The sequence below is a fragment of the Schistocerca cancellata genome, chromosome 4, assembly GCF_023864275.1.
Source record: "Schistocerca cancellata isolate TAMUIC-IGC-003103 chromosome 4, iqSchCanc2.1, whole genome shotgun sequence".
In the NCBI taxonomy this organism is placed as follows: Eukaryota; Metazoa; Arthropoda; class Insecta; order Orthoptera; family Acrididae; genus Schistocerca; species Schistocerca cancellata.
In genome coordinates this window covers 751,028,078-751,045,854 of record NC_064629.1, presented here as the reverse complement: position 1 = coordinate 751,045,854, position 17,777 = coordinate 751,028,078, and the positions used below count along the sequence as shown (strand labels likewise).

General features: G+C 44.2%; 1 pseudogene; it reads left to right on the top strand.

Moving 5' to 3' along the window:
- The first annotated feature begins 17,214 nt into the window (after positions 1-17,214).
- LOC126185513 (5S ribosomal RNA) lies at positions 17,215-17,332 on the top strand (annotated as a pseudogene).
- Positions 17,333-17,777: the final 445 nt, after the last annotated feature.

Here is a 17,777-nt window from a genome sequence, read left to right as displayed (position 1 = left end):
AAGTAAGTAAGTACCCATGTCTTATTTTGTTGACGTTCATCTTATAACTTTTCAATACACTATCCATTCGAGTCATTTCCTCTTTCATGTCCTTCTCCGTCTCTTCGAGAAACCTCAAAGTTTTTATTTATTCTGTACATGTACAGCTTCATACACACTCCACAACCCACCCTTTGGTGCATGACGAAGGGTACCTTGCATCACTAGTATTCAGTTCCTTTCCTGTTCTACCCTTCCTGATTTATCCTTTCATATTTCTCTTTGGTTTCCTTCACAACTTGTTCAGCTTACTAAATGAATAACACTGGGATAGGTTACAACTTTGTCGCACTTCATTCTCAACTACTGTTTCCCTATGATGTCCGCCGAATCTTGTAACGCCGGCCGTTGTGGCCGAGCGGTTCCAGGCACTTCAGTCTGGAACCACGCGACCGCTACGGTCGCAGGTTCGAATCCTGCCTCGCGTACGGATGTGTGTGATGTCCTTCGGTTAGTTAGGTTTCAGTAGTTCTAAGTTCTAGGGGACTGATGACCTCAGATGTTAAGTCCCATAGTGATCAGAGCCATTTTCTTGACTCTTGTGACGTTATACTTGCAATGTATTCGTAGTTGCGAATACGAACAACCGTCAGATGTATAAGGGAATGACGACACTGAAACTTTGTGCTGATGGTCGTTCGTTTCCGCAACAGCGTATGTATTCCATTACGGCTGTAGTCGCCACAGTGCCGAGAGAACATAGCATCGCTCTTCTTAACAACAAAAAAATGGCTCTGAGCACTATGGGACTTAACTTCTGAGGTCATCAGTCCCCTAGAACAACTTAAACCTAACTAACCTAAGGACATCACACACATCCATGCCCGAGGCAGGATTCGAACCTGCTACCGTAGCGGTCGCGCGGTCCCAGAATGTAGCGCCTAGAACCGCTCGGCCACCACGGCCGGCTCTTAACAACACAGGCACTGCTGTATCGTACTTGTAACGTCAGTGAGGTGTCCGCAAAAGTTTTAAATAACCTGTTACTCTCTGTATTTTATCACTGCTACGTTCAAAATTTCAAAGAATGTCAAAGGATTTCTCTAAATCTACATATGCTACAAACGTTGGTTTGCTTTCTTCAGCCCATCTTCTACATTTTTCCAGAACAGGAATAGATGTTCCCGTAGGTCGAATTCCTTCTTCTGTAAATAATTTGTGTCTGTATTTTGTAACCACGACTTATTAAAGTGATGGTTCGGGAATATTCACATCTGTCAGCACTTGACTTCTTTGGAACTGGTATTATTACATTCTTCTTAAGTTATGAAAGTATTACACTTGTCTCATATATCTTGCGCAACCGTTGGAAGGTTTTGTCATGGCGGGCTCTCCCAAGGCTCTTAATAATTCTGGGGGAATGTTGTCCACTACAAGGGTGTTGTTCCGACTTAGTGTTTTCAGTGGCCGGCCGCTGTGGACGAGCGGTTCAGTCTGGAGCCGCGCGACCGCTACGGCACAGGTTCGAATCTTGCCTCGGGCATGGACGTGTGTGATGGCCTTAGGTTAGTTAGGTTTAAGTAGTTCTAAGTTCTAGGAGACTGATGACTTCAGATGTTAAGTCCCATAGTGGTCAGAGCCATTTGAACCATTTGTTTTCAGTCCTCTGTCAAATTATTTTACCATTTCATATTCATCTACATCCTCTACCCTTTCTATAATGTTGTCTTAAAGTTCATTTCTCTTTTAAAACATATTCCTTCGGCCTCCTAGCTTTCCCTTCTTTGCATTGACATCTGCTGTCCTCATAGCCATACAGATGCTTCTCTTTTCTCGAAACTTCTCATTAATTTTCATAGAAGTAGCGTCTATCTTCACCTAGCTGTGCGAGCTTTTACAGCCTTGCATTTGCTCTCCAGACATTCCTTCTTAGCCATTTTGCACTTTACGCCAATCTCATTTTTAGGCGTGTATCTTGCCTTTTGCCTGCTTCATGTGCTACATTTTAATACTTTCTCCGTTCATCAACGGCATTCAATATGTCGTTCGTTATCCAAGGATTGCTACTGGCATTTCCCTTTTCGCCCATTTCATCTTCTGTTACCTCCATTACATCATATCTGACAGCTACCCAGTCATTTTGTGTTTCAGTCTGTGTTGCCATTGCTCCATCTGAAACTCTCAACATCCTCTGTTCTTCTTTTTTTTTCATTTACTCAGGACTCATTTCCTTAATCGCCTACATTTCTGAAATTTCATCAGTCTCTGTTTTCCGGTCATTATCCATAAATTATTCTCAGAGTCCGCATCCTCCACAGGATATATCTTATAATTTAAAATCTATTTTCCAAATCTCTGTCGAAGCAGACCTTCCAGTGTACCCAGATATCTTCCACGTATACAGCCCTCTTATGTGGTATTCAAACCAAGTTTCACCTATAATTCAATTATTTTCTCTGCGAAATTCTACTAGGTGGCTTCCTCTTTTATTTCTTTACCACAGTCTATGTTCTCCTACCATTTTTACTTCTCTTCCTTTTCTTTTTTACTGAGAAAAATTGCACTTAACTGTTAATGTTTCATGGATATGAGAAAGGTATTAAGATGAGATGCGGCTGCTGAAATGGAGGGAATTTAGCGCTACAATTTCCACCCTGTTGCCGGTCACTGACAACAGGGTGAGACGGAAACGTAAGCACAAATCTTTATGGATACGTTTTTTCCACATAGAATAATATATGAATGTTTTCTCTCGTCATTTTTTATGTTTCAGATTTACTTCACAGAAGTTAAATCAGAAACAGTCTTGTTCTGGTACTCAATTACCATAAACGATGATTTTAGTGCTCCAAATTTCTCATTTCACGAACGGAAGCTGAAGTTGTTTTCATCCCTTTAGCAGGGCAAATTTAGTTAATGTCTGTCGAATACTTTGCGTCTTCACGGAATAAATGCGTATAGAGAAATTGCGATGCAGATTAAAAATTATGTTGACGTTACGTTAGAAACAAGAGTGGAATGTTTAAAGAAACGTTGATTAGCAATTTGTGTTGTTTTCTGGGAGAGCAGAATAGAAACAAGGAACCGTAAATGGTTTCGCTAAAGAAGGAAGCGCTGTTGTGTCATTTATCTTTCGCCCCTAGGCGAGCCCAGGCAGCGCGGCCTCGTGGGCAGCTAGCGGCGCCCAGCCACACAACTTTTCGGTTAGCTAAGCCCGCACTCTACCTGACGTATTAGAGAGAAAACCCTTCTGCTTTTTGTACTGGATCTCTTGCGTACGTCGTGGAGTTATTAAAACTGCACGGAAATTACTTTCATGATTCGTGTCTCACAAAAACAGGACTATATTCTTAAATTATGCCTGTGGTATTTTCTCTACGGATATGTTTTATGCTTCCATGATTCTTTCCGTCTATAGGTGGTGAGTTGCGCCTTCCCACAAATGTTTCATATTTATGTGCGTTTTCAATCAAATATTTTGTGCACTCTGCTTCGCGTTTTCTTACGGAAAGAACCAAATGGGTTCTCAGTCAGAGAGACGAACTGGTGAGGATAGCTTCAGTCAGCCATTACGAATTAGCGATTCCTACAACTTCCTCTTAGAATTGTTCCATAGTCACGGGGTTCACATCCTCTGATCATTTACTTTGCTACTTCCTACAGCCAGAGTCGCTAGTTAAGCCAAGTGAAGAACGGCGATTGAGCCCTCAGTCCGTCAGTGGTTTAAACTTTACAGCCGATTGTGCACTGTTTTGAAACTGTGTGCAGGTCTCGGAGACGAACCGTGGAAATGCTCCACTGGCGGAAGTATACTTGTGAGACCAGGTATCGATCGTTCCGGGAATGCTCAGTTGGTAAAAGGAATGAAAATGAGAGACAAGGTTACGCGTTAGAAATTTCGGAACATTAGCTCAACTCGTAAAGTAATGATCTGAAGACTTGCTGAAGAAACCGTCATAACCTAACGTCATTTCAGAAGTTTCGTTCGGCAGTTTGTGGTATTTGAACGGTCTGCGTATCGCTTTTTCAGTGACGTACATTGGGGATGGCCAGACATCTGCCTAAGCGAGTGTGGCAAACCTCCTGAAAAACCCACATCAGCTAGACGGTGTGGCAGATCAGCTGTAGGTAATTCAGCGCCCTGAGTCTATCTTGACTGCCTCGTTCCTTAGATAGCGCATAGCACCTTAAGCTGTATAGGAAACTGTTAGTGGTTGGCGCATATTGCCCTCATATTTTGTACTCGAGTTTTTCGAACGTTATTGTTAAGCGAGGCTCGATGGCACGCAAAACAAATGCATGACTTGACGCATAAATTTTCCTTGAACTTGGCCCCCACAAGTGCAACGAATTTCTTAAATGACTTCGTGCAGTCTGAAACTGTAAATTTTTAGTATATTTTTGCACTATTACATAATTTAAGTTACAGACCATTTTCAAGTACCGTGCGTTGGTTGTCTGCTCATAAAATTTCTACGAGGATAAATATTGCCATATTGGCCTGTTGTGCGCGTTGCACTTGAATAAGACCGAAAGTGCGCACTAGTGGATACTCACGAATACGACCACAGGTTGCCGACAAAGAAGTTACACATTTTTGGTGATATCTCATACAGAGAGTCCTAGCAGGAATGCTCAGTATCCAGGAGCACGGCAGGAACGATCGCTGGAAGCAAAACAGCCTAGTAAACATGGTCTCTCAAATGTGTACCCCAACATTCTCAAAGAATGGGAAATCAAAGAGCTTGCAGTAGAAGATATATGTTTCACAGTAACGAAGATGAAGATATGCTCATCGCTCTTAAGGTATGGATTTCGCTGCGAATGACCGTTCCTGTCGCATCCCTGAATATTGACCGCTCCTCCTCGAACACCCGGTATGGAAGAATTTGATTTATTTATGTATGTAGTTATTTTCCGTGTACATCTAGGAGAAACTCATTGTGATGCTGAAGTAATGACTGTAGTTACACGGAAACGAAGTGTATAAGTGCTAGGCTACAAATCCCAACGTCTGGGGGTCAACCCCAGTCGATACTAGGATACCTTTCCGTCTCGCATCACCCCTTATTCCTCTAGAAATAGTTTGTTACTGTGACAAATACAGAATTCGACCGTGGCTCGAAGTCCACGGTAAACTGTAGCCTAGAACTCTCTAGATAAGTAAGTTCGGAGATCGGAGGATGGCAACGACGTACCACCTCCAACAGTTCCACGCACAGTAAAGCACTGCAGCGTTGAAACCAAAATTCTGGTAGAGGACAATTTAGATTCATTCAGTACAGATACACTGTGGAATTATAGGCTACCATCATTATATAATTTTAGTTTTATATGCCGCGTGTTCGAAGCTCATTACGTGTTGTAATTTGGCTTACAGCATTTCCAACCACAACAAAGATTTATTGACTTTGTTACGGGAAGAATGATGTGCCAACTATGAATAGTGAATTCTCCGTTTTTAGGGATTTCCTGATGTAGCTGACGGGGTATTGAGTACATGTGGCAGGGAGCGGGACTAGTCCGCCTTTTTCATAAAATGACTCCAATAACCACTTAAAACCCACAGCCGGTTCTTATAGTCCATCAGCATCGGTCTCCTCCAGAAACTTAACACTATACGCGTTACACCTATAGTGTTGATTAGGTTTTATTGACGATATCACATATAAAACATGGGAAATAAATCACTCTGCATATCTGTTCCACAGAAAATTGAAATGAATGTACAATGCAGCATCTGTGCTGATGATGCCGCAAGTCACCGCTGGTCACTACTTACGCTTAAAAACGTCCACAATCGCTTTTGCCGAATGTTCCAACTAATGTACCATCCAGTGTTAGTATGAAATATCCTCTCTACTATCTTGCGCTCTTATGTTACTACAACAGCACTCCAAACAGTTGCTCGTTAGGGATTTTCATAGACCAGGAAAAATTCAGTTAAAATAGGCACTGATCTCTTGCATGACAAATATACGTACTCCGGCACGACATTTACGATGGAATTAGTTTGTGTGTGTGACTGCAATCTGGAGTGAAATTTTACACCTCTACAAATGCTGAGAAATCGTTCAGCAGGCTGATCATCTGTTAACACACACTACAAAGCATCACATGTCTGCAAGTCTTCTAAAACTGACGTAGTGCATGTATTATTCACTAATATTTTCACAGTCTTTATTTTATCAGCTGAGTGTTATATATATATATATATATATATATATATATGTGTCGAAAAGCTTCTTTTCAAACGTCTTTCTTTTAGTGTATTTTGTGAGTGCATGTTTTTCTCCGGCTGAATTTTATCAGCACTCGGTAACATAAAGGGCCGGCAGTAGAACACTCAGTCATTATGACCTACCAACAACAAAATAATGTTCTCCATGGAAATGTGTATGGTAACGAAATTATCGATCGCGCGAAACTCAACTCTGGATAATCATATGCCATGCTCTCAGTGACATGAATAGAGGACAGAAAGCAGTTCCTCTTTGTGTAGGCTTTCAAAGCTTTTTATGTAGTACCACATGGACGCGTTCTAAGAAAAGTATGTTCCTACTGAATGTCGAACGTAGTATGCAAGTGAATCGAAGATTTACTTGAAGGGAGGACGCGCCACGTTATCCTGGATGGAGAGTCATCTAACACTGAAGTAATAACTGTTACAGTCCACGAAAGCAACGGGTTAAACATTTAAAACCTTACTGATAGTATTAGTTACAATCAAAACTTTTTTACAGATGCTGCAGTTATTTGTGAGGAATATCCGTACGGTAAAAATGGCTGTTACAAGCTCTAGGTATCGACAAAATATCTTCCTGGTTCAAAGATTGCTAACTGGCTCTTAATCTAGAATAATGAGCAGTTCTTCAGTTCACGAAAGTGAGAACGTACCACTGTTTTGTTATTTATTTGGGAAGAAGATGTGCAGAAGTAAGATGTGGAGTGATAAGTTACAGGTAACACAAATGGATACCGTACAACTACAGTTGGTCTACAAAAGAAAATCCACACAGAACATTTGAAAATTGCATAAGAACCATATTAGGTCGGATGAGCATGGTACACTGGGCGTGCACAAGAAAGGACGGTGCAAGCAGTAACTGACTTATTGAAATCGAGAAGGGGTGTAATAGAAATACTGAAAACTCTTGACTGTCTTACAAGCAGTCGTCCTTTCGACGTTCCATCTGTGAATTGAACGGACAGAAAGATTAGAAAAATACACTCTGTCACGTACTTCATAGAATAAGGACGTAGATATTAACTCCAAATGATGCAGATTTTCAACAAAGATGTATGCATCATTCATATGTAAGTTGGAGCAACTGGCGACGCTGCGTTCGTGCATAATTTAGGCCTGACGAAAAATAGAGCACCGCATTAGAAAGAGGAGCCCCATATTGTTGCAGGGAGACAGGAAACACGGGAGTTCGCACTGGACAACTCTGTCATCGCTGTCTGGTGTAGGCTCTGTAGTAAGATACAGTGAGCTCGGTACTCACAAATAGCCTACACAATCAGAGTTGCATTAAGAACGAAGAGAGAGAAAAGTTTTAAGTCGACTACGAGACCTTTGGAGACGAAAGAACAGCTCACATTCGCGAAGGGCGGGAAAGGATATCGGCCGTATCAAGGCAACGGCCGCGCTATTTGCTTTAAGCGCTGTACGGCACCTCCGGAAAACTCAGTTCTGGATGGATGGACTGGGATCTGTACCTAGGTCTTCTCGAAAGTGTGTTCAGTCCTCTAATCAGTACGCCAAATCAATACGCTCGTTGCATTGTTCGGTGTGTTTCAAAGAGTTTCGTACCGTCTAAATGATTGAAGATAAAAAAAATTGTGTGAATTTTAACTCACTCATAGGAAGACAAAGTTTTATTTTCAAAAGATCTATCCGATTTTAATGGGTTATAACATCTACAGGTAAGCACATGCAACGCTGGAGAACTCCACGCCCAGAATGAATTCACAAACCTCTACACGAGGTTTCTAGAATGAATTCTAGTAGATTAAAACTGTGTAAGGAAGTTTCAAATCAGCGCACACAGGGTGAAAAATGATGCTGGAAACAATTCCGAAGAGTGTGGCCAAGCCATTCCTCCGATATATCCTTTCTTCTAGGAGGGATAGTCCCACAAAAAAAGAACTACAATAAAGTTTGGAAGGTAGAAGATAAGGAGTCGTGAGTCGTGCTTCAGTAGCTTTGTAGGAAGACCATTTGCCCACCAAAGACAAAGGTACCAGGTTCGGGTCTCGGTCCAGCACACAGATTTAATCTGCCAGGAAGTTCCAACACCTAACATGTTCCAAAACTCCGCGCATGAAAATGCGATTTTTCCATAGAACATACCTCGCATTCTGTTGGTGATTTAATCGTAGGGTAAAGTGTTTTGGATAGCCCTTCTTCTAGGGACCATTTCTATGGTAAACAGTAGGGTTGTCTTACTGTAATTATCCTAACATAGAGGGTCAATGTTTGAATATTACACATTTCCTCCTGCTTAGGCAAATGGATCAAATCGGTTGTTCTCTTTTGCATTAGATTTAGTTTATGGTGCACCTTAAGGAATTTATGGAGGCACCATATAGTTCATAAACGGATCCTGAGAAAACCGGAAAAAACATGGTTATTGAGTACCTGAACCGAGACGCGGATATCAAGACGGTTATTAATAACAAATGGCTGATATTTTTACGATATATTCCCAAGAACCCGACCTAGAACACCCTTGGAAATTATCTTTATACGTTTCTGAGACACAGAGGTTCGAAATTGCCTTACTTCTACACGTGAAATACACACATAAAATCTGGTGTGAGGCGAAAATGTAGTTTATAATGTGAAGTAACAGGGACAAATATGCTAGAAACTGAGTCCGTTATCATGAAAAGAGTTGTGGAAACCCGATGTTCGTGTTGTACTAAAACACATGTAAATATTTTGCAGAAGTAAAATCTGGTGTAAGGTGTGAAATTATATAGTTGCGCGTCATTTCTGTTTCACATAAGTAAACTATCAAAATTTTACTGACGCATAAACTTCTTTTGATGAGTGATATGGAACCACCGGAAAAGAAACCAGCAGAAAAATGCTTCTATCGGAGAACAAAAAAGAGGCGAATATGCTCCTATTAAGACTCTGTCTGAAAAGTGGGGTACCTCCTGCCTCTTTCTACCTTCCTCACCACCTTTATATATTTTCGCAAAAATTATGGCATGCGAACACATTCGCGTTTTTCTATGCTGAGAGAGGAGACAGTGGTAGTGGTAAAGAGACGGGAACGTAATAAATACTGGAAGATAGTAGACGCGGTTGAGGTGTAGAAAGAGCGGAGGCGACAATGATTGTGTGAGGAAGAAGGAGGGACACAGTGACAGTGGAACAAAGGGAAACAGTGAAGGAGAGAGTGCCAGTGGGAGAGGTATAAACAGAAGGAGAAAGAGGAAGTGTGTGAGAGCCAGTGATAACGAAAGACAGAGTCTACGACAGTAACTACGAGAAATGGAGAGACAGTGCCAGTGGGAAGAGACAGCAACAGTGGCAAGGAATGACTGCGATAGTAGCAGTAGGAGAGAGCAAGAGGGAGAAAGCGACAGTGAGAGGATACAGTATTAGTGGGACAGAACGACGGAGACAGTGGAAGGGAGGTAGGGGACAGTGGCAGTTAGAAAGATACAAAGAGATAATGACAATGAGCTGGGCTGAATGAGTGAGTGAGAATGGGCAAGTGGAATTGGATGGGTGCGAGCGACTTACGGTGCCGGACTAGTGCCTGTGTGCGAGTTACAGTTAGGGGAGCTTGTGGGAGTACGAGGTGATTTGTATGTTAAAAAGAGCGCGAAGACGTTCGGATGCCAAACTTTTTGGAAAACTTTTTAAAGATTCTGAGGAAGGTAGGATGAGGTACTTGGTACCCCACACTTCACTTAGTCGTTTAATAAACAGGAGCATATTCACTTTTCTTGTGCTCTGATAGAAGAATTTTCTGGGTGGTTACCATTGTGAAAGGCTATAGCAGTTTAATGGTGTATACTATGAAACGAAAACGTCGCGAAACGTGCCACAATGACTTGAACGAGCACACTGGAACGGCCTGTGGATTCACCCTTACACACACAATCAGCAGCTTAAAGCAGCTTGTGTCTTTGTGCGGACAATGCTTTGAGCTGTAGGATTTGCAGTGCTGTACTTGCGAGGAAAATCACGTCGCCCATTTGCGTTAAACGTGAGAACGCATTTCCTTGCTATGGTATTGCAATCTAGAATCGACGCACATTGGATTGTGAATGAGAAAGGGAGCTAGTGTACCTACCAATAACTGTATGAAACTGCAACTTGCACTAGAGCCAAGGTAAACTTTTAGTTTGAATGCGGAAGTTTCTGTATTCATTCATTTAAAAGACTACTCTGTATTTTGCACCTCTAAGTCACGATATGTCTGGGAGTGAACTGAGAAAGTAGATCTACTGTCGGTTAACTCGGAGCTATATGTACCGTGATATATGTCCTCCCCTGGCGGACAAATGTCAGTGACGAAACTTTCTTCGCTCTTCTCCCAACGAGGTTCCAAGCCGATGCCTGTCACCTCAGTTCAGAGATAGAGCGACCGCAAGCAAGCCTTCGCCTTCTCCTCAACTACACCAAGTTGCAAACTGTCAGCAAGTATCAGTTACTCGCATTTGGCTTTTGTCTCAATGGACGCGGTTGTCACATCGTCGTCGACGGGGCGTTAAAGTTCGATGTTCCTACCCTCCATCAAACACAGATGATTGTTTGGTAGCAAATACTGTAAACCGTGCATAGATACTGTATAGAAGTGTGCATTGGAATGAAGTAGTAAGTTTCTAATTTCGTTAATTCAGCAAAGCGCACTTTGATTGGGTCGTGTATAGTTCTTGACTCGTTGGCCATAATCTGGAACCAATTACGGAATATTAGAACGAAGCTTTGCTCACCAAGTTTATCTGAGAAACTCCGCTCCTGTCGTCTTTGTGACAGAGTCGTCTTGAACCAACGTTTCGGCGAATTTCCTGTTCATCATATTCAACGGAAGAAGACGTGAAAATGACCAGTAAGAAACTAGTTGAAACATCGCTTCAGCACCACTCTGCCATTAGGACGATACTCGAGAGGATACTGCTGAGAATAGACTTTAGGTGTGGGGACTGGTAATTGCGTCTCCACATTATGAAATGTAACTTAATGCATATAAACTGGCAGACTGGTTATACGATTGCTGAACAATCGCGGTGAACAGTCACATCCATTAAATATCTGAGAGGATAGGTGCGGAGCGACTTAAAGTGGAACGACAACGCAACTCTGATCGTAGTAAAAGTTGATAAAGTGATTGAGGGGGAAATGTTTTGTTATAGATAGTAAAACAACTGTGTTTGTTTTCTTTATTTTATTTCTTTTAGAAATTTGCCATCGATTTCGAAATAGCTAGTCCTTGATCTTCAGACACTTCAGCACTGTCCTCGATTTGATGTCGCACCGCAAGTATATCCCGCTCAGCATCCATTACTGTATTAACTTTATGTAAAGAAGTAGCTCACAAGCGCCTCATTCCGCCTACGATTCAGTATAGCTGCTAATTCGTACCCTTAGGATCTTTAAAGGAGGTAGAGAAGCGCGCATCGCCAGCGATTAGTTTCGTGCGGACGAAGATGTCACGGAGTCGATGATCCGGCTCCAGTGACAGACGCTACGACAGACACACTGCGCATCACCGTCCGTTTTTCCGTTAAGCACCGAGACTATGCCTTCCTAGAACAGTCGTCAACACGCTACTTCCTCCAACATACATCTCGCGAAAAGACCAAGGAGAGATTCGAGCTCAGACGAAGGCTTACCAACTGTCGTTGTTCCCACCCACTACTCTCTACAGGCACTGAAAGGGGGACATGCTCCAGGCATATAACGTAAGGTGGATTGTGAACTACAAATGCAGATGTCCGTCAGGGACTCGAATGTACGCAGTGTCGAGTGAGAAGTGGAGTAACTCAGAACGCCAAACGGGGAGGCACGGCGTCGAATTCGTGAGATCTTTCCGAGCCATCTCCGGCTAACATAATTTTTCTAAAGTTTCCAACTTAATGAATGTCCTAAAAGTTGAGAACGGCGTATTCATTCCTTTCCGTTCACGTCGCGATTACAATGCATAGCTCGTTACGACTGTCAGCCCGTTTGCGAGTGATTTATGAGTCGGGACGGCAAAGAAATTTGTTTACGTTGCGCATTTAGCGGCTTCTTTTTGGCAAGAACGAGTCCCGGCCGACGTAAAAAGAAGAGCGCAGTGTCTGCGGGCGCGGATAGTGGGAGAGCCGGGAGTCGAATCGGCAACCCGCGGCCCGCGCGCCAACAAAGAGCGGCGGCGGCGTCGGCGGCGGCGGCGGCGGCGGCGGCTGCGCGGCGGGCGTGGCTCTCCCCACCACCGCCGGGGGCGGCGGCGCGCAATGCGCAAGTGCGCTGGCCGCTCCTTGCCTTTCCTTTTCTGAAGTCGCGAGCCAACCACCGGCGCGCCGCCCGCCTCGCTATTGGATCCGGCCGGAACATTTTAAAGCGGCCGCGGCCGGCGCTCCGCAAAAAGGAGCCAAAAAGAAGCCCGCCGCCGCGAGTAAAAGACAAAAGGAAAGAAATTCGTCGAAATAATTCCGCGATAAATATAAAAGGGGGCGCGCGGCGCGGCGCGTCGCACGGGGGCGTGCGTGCGGCGGGGCGGAGGCGGCGGCGGCGGCGGCGGCGGCGGCGGGGGCGGCGGCCGGCAGGCTCCACCCTGGCGTGCGCGCCCACCGCAAAAACTGTGCCACTGGGTACGCGGCAATCCGCGCTCCCCTCCCCTGCCCTGCCACGCCGCGCCGAGCCGGAAGCAAAAAAAAAGCATTCCATATCGACTCGGCGGCCTTTGATATCACCCAAATACGGCGCGCCCACTGCTGCGATGATACCAGTCTGCAGCCCTCGAATTCCTCGGCGCAGCCCCTTCGCAGCGCGACAATCTTACGTAAAGGCGCTACCCGCCCACTTCCCGGAATATTTCTTTTTTTTTTGACTCCGCAATAATTTCGAATCTGAAACACGTGCTGACGAGGTGACCCCTCTTCCATTTCGAATGAGTCTAGTTAGAATACCAGTCCAGTTATAGATTTTCACTGAATTGCCAAATCGCCTCGGGAACAGTTCGCTTGCCCATTTCACACAGTCTACAGTCTAACACCGAGCGTGGTGGCGCAGTGGTAAGACTCCGGAGAATGGCTATTCAAATCCCTTTCCGGTCAGACAGATTTAGGATTTTTGTGGCTTCCCTAGATCGCTGAAACCAAATTACTTGATAGTTCCGTTGAATCGCGGCCGTTTGACTTTCCCATCCTTCTCTAGTTGGAGCTTGTGCTCTTTCCTTATGACCTGGTCGCCTACAGGGTGTGAAAGCCTGATCTCCTTTCCTTCCTCCATGACTGAAGCGACCAGTCTTTGCGCGACTGCTTCATCTAATGGAGTACCTTTCTTCCAACTGTCTTCAGGTGTACGTACTAAAACATCCTCCGTACCTCCTGGGTGAACGATCTTACTACGTGAGGTCTGCAGCACTTGCTAGTGCAGTGACGCCCAGGCGAACGGTAACCCAGTTCGAATTGAAGGGCTGTAAGATATGTTCTGTACCACAATTTATATAGACGGGAGAGACTATGCATCACGGTGCAGCTGAACCTGTCTGCAGTTTCCCACGCAATGAGCGCAAGCAGCCCGTAGTACTCAATGTTAAGAACGTCACCGCCCAAAGAGCTTTTCGTAGAAGAGTAGCCAGTAAGTCAGTTTCTGATCTGATCTCCATATTCGTTTCATTTCATACACATCAGTGTGAAGATACTTTTAAATTACTCAATAGCTCTACCCAAACGCTACACACACACACACACACACACACACACACACACACACACAGGAAATAGCTTCCGCTACGTCTTGGCTCATACTGCCCCAACAGGACTGACCTACTAAGTGGAAATAATAGATACAAGTAGATTATTGGATTATTGGAACAGTCTGTGGGATAACTGTACTGGTTATTGTAAACTGAACTGCAACTTGGCCAGTTATAGCTTACACTTTCACATTCGGTACCACAAAACCTTGGGACCCTCTACCATCTGTATAGCTTTGACCCTAAACTGAACGCTCTGACATAAGCAAGTGACGCACGAATGTGATTATTTAGTTGTTATTTGTCCACTGGATCACGTGCAATACAGATTACTTTATTATATCGGGTATCTTACACGTAAAGTTCTGTGGTGTTTATTTAGACTTGCACATACTGTTTCAGAGGCTTATATAAATTCACTGATACAATTCTATAATATGCTAGATTTCCGCATTCAGTTCACGAATTGTAAACTGAAACATATCATATCATTAACAGAAATCAAAATATTCTCTTACGTTTTAGACAGAGTGCTACTGTAAATACGTCTTTATTTGTCTCTCAAACTTTGGTATACACTATGGAGTTAGGAAGTTAGTTTTATAGATTTATTCCCAAGCAACAAATTTATCTTTAGCAGCTATTTTGATTTCTAGGTATGATGTGAAGATTATCTTTCTTGCTGATATGAGCTAATTATATCTTAGGGCAGCTGCTTAAACTCATAGCAGTTGATAGCGATAGCCTTCACTCTCAATGCTAGCATTTTGATACGTTCTCTCAAAACTCCCCGTTGTCTGTTGCATACTGTAGCGAGATGGGAGCTAAAACTCTCCCAAGCTGTTCCTCTTTACTTCGTACAAGAGTTTTATTCAGCTACAATTTCATGTAACGTCGTGGGAGAAATATCGCAGGACTGATATCCAGCAATACTGGTGGCTATGGGACAGCACTTCATCTGTCATTTCATCTCTTGAGTATATCTGTTGCATAAGTGTTCATAGACATTAACATCGATCTAGCATGGTGCAATGCCATATTGAAATTTTATTTTCTCGCTAACTATGAGAGGTGCTGTCTCCAACAATGTGGGAGCACAGGTAACGCGAACCGTTTGAACGGGGTGCCAAGAAATAGTTTACTTTTAGTTTATCTGTACAGCTGCAGCTCGGCAGATTATAGAAAATCTTCGCTTTAAATAGAGGTAAGCTTCCCTATATCGTGGACAGATCGAAAACAACTGTCCGTTCTTTTTGGTGGCAGCACCACCAGCGTCGTTGCGGCTGGCAGTTGTTTGATATGAAACATGAGCAGTTCACAAACACCCCTCGCATTCGGGAGGACGACGGTTCAATCCCGCGTCCGGCCATCCTGATTTGGATTTTCCGTGATTTCCCTAAATCGGTTCAGGGAAATGCCGGGATGGTTCCTTTGAAAGGGCACGGCCGACTTCCTTCCCCATCCTTCCCTAATCCGATGAGACCGATGACGTCACTGTTTGGCCTCCTCCACCAAATCAGCCAGACACGAACACCCGTCAAACAAGCTATGTTCATACAAGACTTCGTACAGCCCGAAATACTAATTTCTAACCACTGGATCCTTATCTTAAAATTCTCAGTTTAAGTTCTCTACCATCTGCATAATTCTGACTCCAAACAAGCCGACCGGAGTGGCCGTGCGGTTCTAGGCGCTACAGTCTGGAGCCGAGCGACCGCTACGGTCACAGGTTCGAATCCTGCCTCGGGTATGGATGTGTGTGATGTCCTGAGGTTAGTTAGGTTTAATTAGTTCTAAGTTCTAGGCGACTGATGACCTCAGAAGTTAAGTCCCATAGTGCTCAGAGCCATTTGAACCATTTGACTCTAAACAGTTGGGACATCCTACAGTACGTGGTTCTCGTATTGCTGCCGGCGCGCACTTAGTAGCCTCACACTGAAACATACAAGTAAACCGTAATCTCCGTTCACAAGCCATGGAGAGCTCACAGGTACGTATCGACCGCCACGTTATCCCTCAACAGTGGTCACTAGATGTGGTATGGGATGAGCACACTGCTCTTCGGACCGTTGCCAACTTTCGTGGCATTACGCCGCATCGGGAGGATGAGGGCACCCCGTACCAGTCACCCCACCAACGAAAAATGCCTGGCGGTACTGGTAATCGAACCCGGGTACTCCGCACGCCAGTCAGCCGCGATGGCCACTCAGCTACAGAGGTGGAGGACACACAATAAGTTGTAGCAAGAAAGCTGTACCACCTATCGTTTTTTGTTATGAACAGGACGACAGCTTCACGTTTGGTAGTTTACATTTTGAAAAAAAGGGACCGCAGGTACACATCTGAGGAAGCAGAGCAGAAATCTGGAAGCAAGATATGTATTATCGTGTACGATGCGCCTTCTGTGACAACACAGAAGCGTGTGCCGAACTGGATCAGAGTGCCACGCAGGCAGTGCCAGCACAGCCATTGACACAAAGACTCTTTATACGTTACCGAGTATACAAAAAAACGTGTGGACACCCTGGCGCTTAGCACAGTTTTTACGAGGTTCTCTTTAGGGAGCATTGCACTGGACGGCAGTAGGTAGACGAGAGGATGAATCCCTGGCGAGATCGTTTTTCGTGCACGAAAAGAAGTCTGAAGTTCTTGTAGTGAACAAGTATGGTGGTTTCCTCAGTAGAGGGCGTAACCAAATCAGACAGCCTATAGTCGTATCTAAGTGGTGTGGTTACGGCAGGAGCAGAAGTTGTCGAAATGAGCTTTCCCGGGTGATTCGCAGCTACGACGTCACCCAGCTAGTGGCACGCTGCCAGAAACGCGCTGCAACAAGAAAAGGAGCGCGAGCGTAACGTGGCTGCCAACTCTGCAGAAGAACATCTTCACTGTTCGTGAGGAGCAGCCCGTATTGTACCACTCGTATTCACCAACAACGTAGGCAACACTGCTTGTCTACCAGGCTTATAGTTTCGCTCATCTCTTCTTCCGGGCAATTAAGGAAAGATGTGTAGATGTTAGAAATGCGTTTCGAAATCTTGGTGAAAACTCCTCAGATTTGAAATTTTTGTACCAGAATACCAGACACCGTATTGCTTATTTTGAACGTCTCCACGCATTCCAGTTAACTGATAAACCAGTTGCCCCTCTTATCGATATTATTATTATATTCTTTCTCCGGTGCCAGTCTCCTCTGCGACCATTGTACGCCACTGACTGCTAGTTGATTTCCTTACTTTGCCCGGCTATTTTTATTAAACATACATGTATGAGAAAAAGTTTTGTGGTACATATATTGTTTCTGCAAGCCAACGGCCTTGCCGCAGTGGTAACACCGGTTCCCGTCAGATCTCCGAAGTTAAGCGCTGTCGGGCTGGGCTAGCACTTGGATGGGTGACCATCCGGTCTGCCGAGCGCTGTTGGCAAGCGGGATGCACTCAGCCCTTGTGCGGCAAACGGAGGAGCTAATTGATTGAAAAGTAGCGGCTCTGGTCTCTGAAACTGACATACGGCCGGGAGAGCGGAGTGCTGACCACATGCCCCTGAATATCTGCGTCCAGTGACGCCTATGGGCTGAGGATGACACGGCGGCCGATTGGTACCGTAGGGCCTTCGTGGCCTGTTCGGGAGGAGTTTAGTTAGTTTTAATACTGTTTTTACAAAGTACCTCGTTTCTGAAGAGAATTAATAGTGTTCTACAAATTAATATTCCTTCTGTTCAACTAAACTTGGACTAACATGTCATCGGGACTATCAGAAAACCTGAATTTCACACTTCTATCTCTCGATTTCGATTCTTTTTATATATCATCTCTTTTCCATCCAAATCTCGTTTACAGGAATGTTAAGTGCGACTTCCTCCTACAGTAT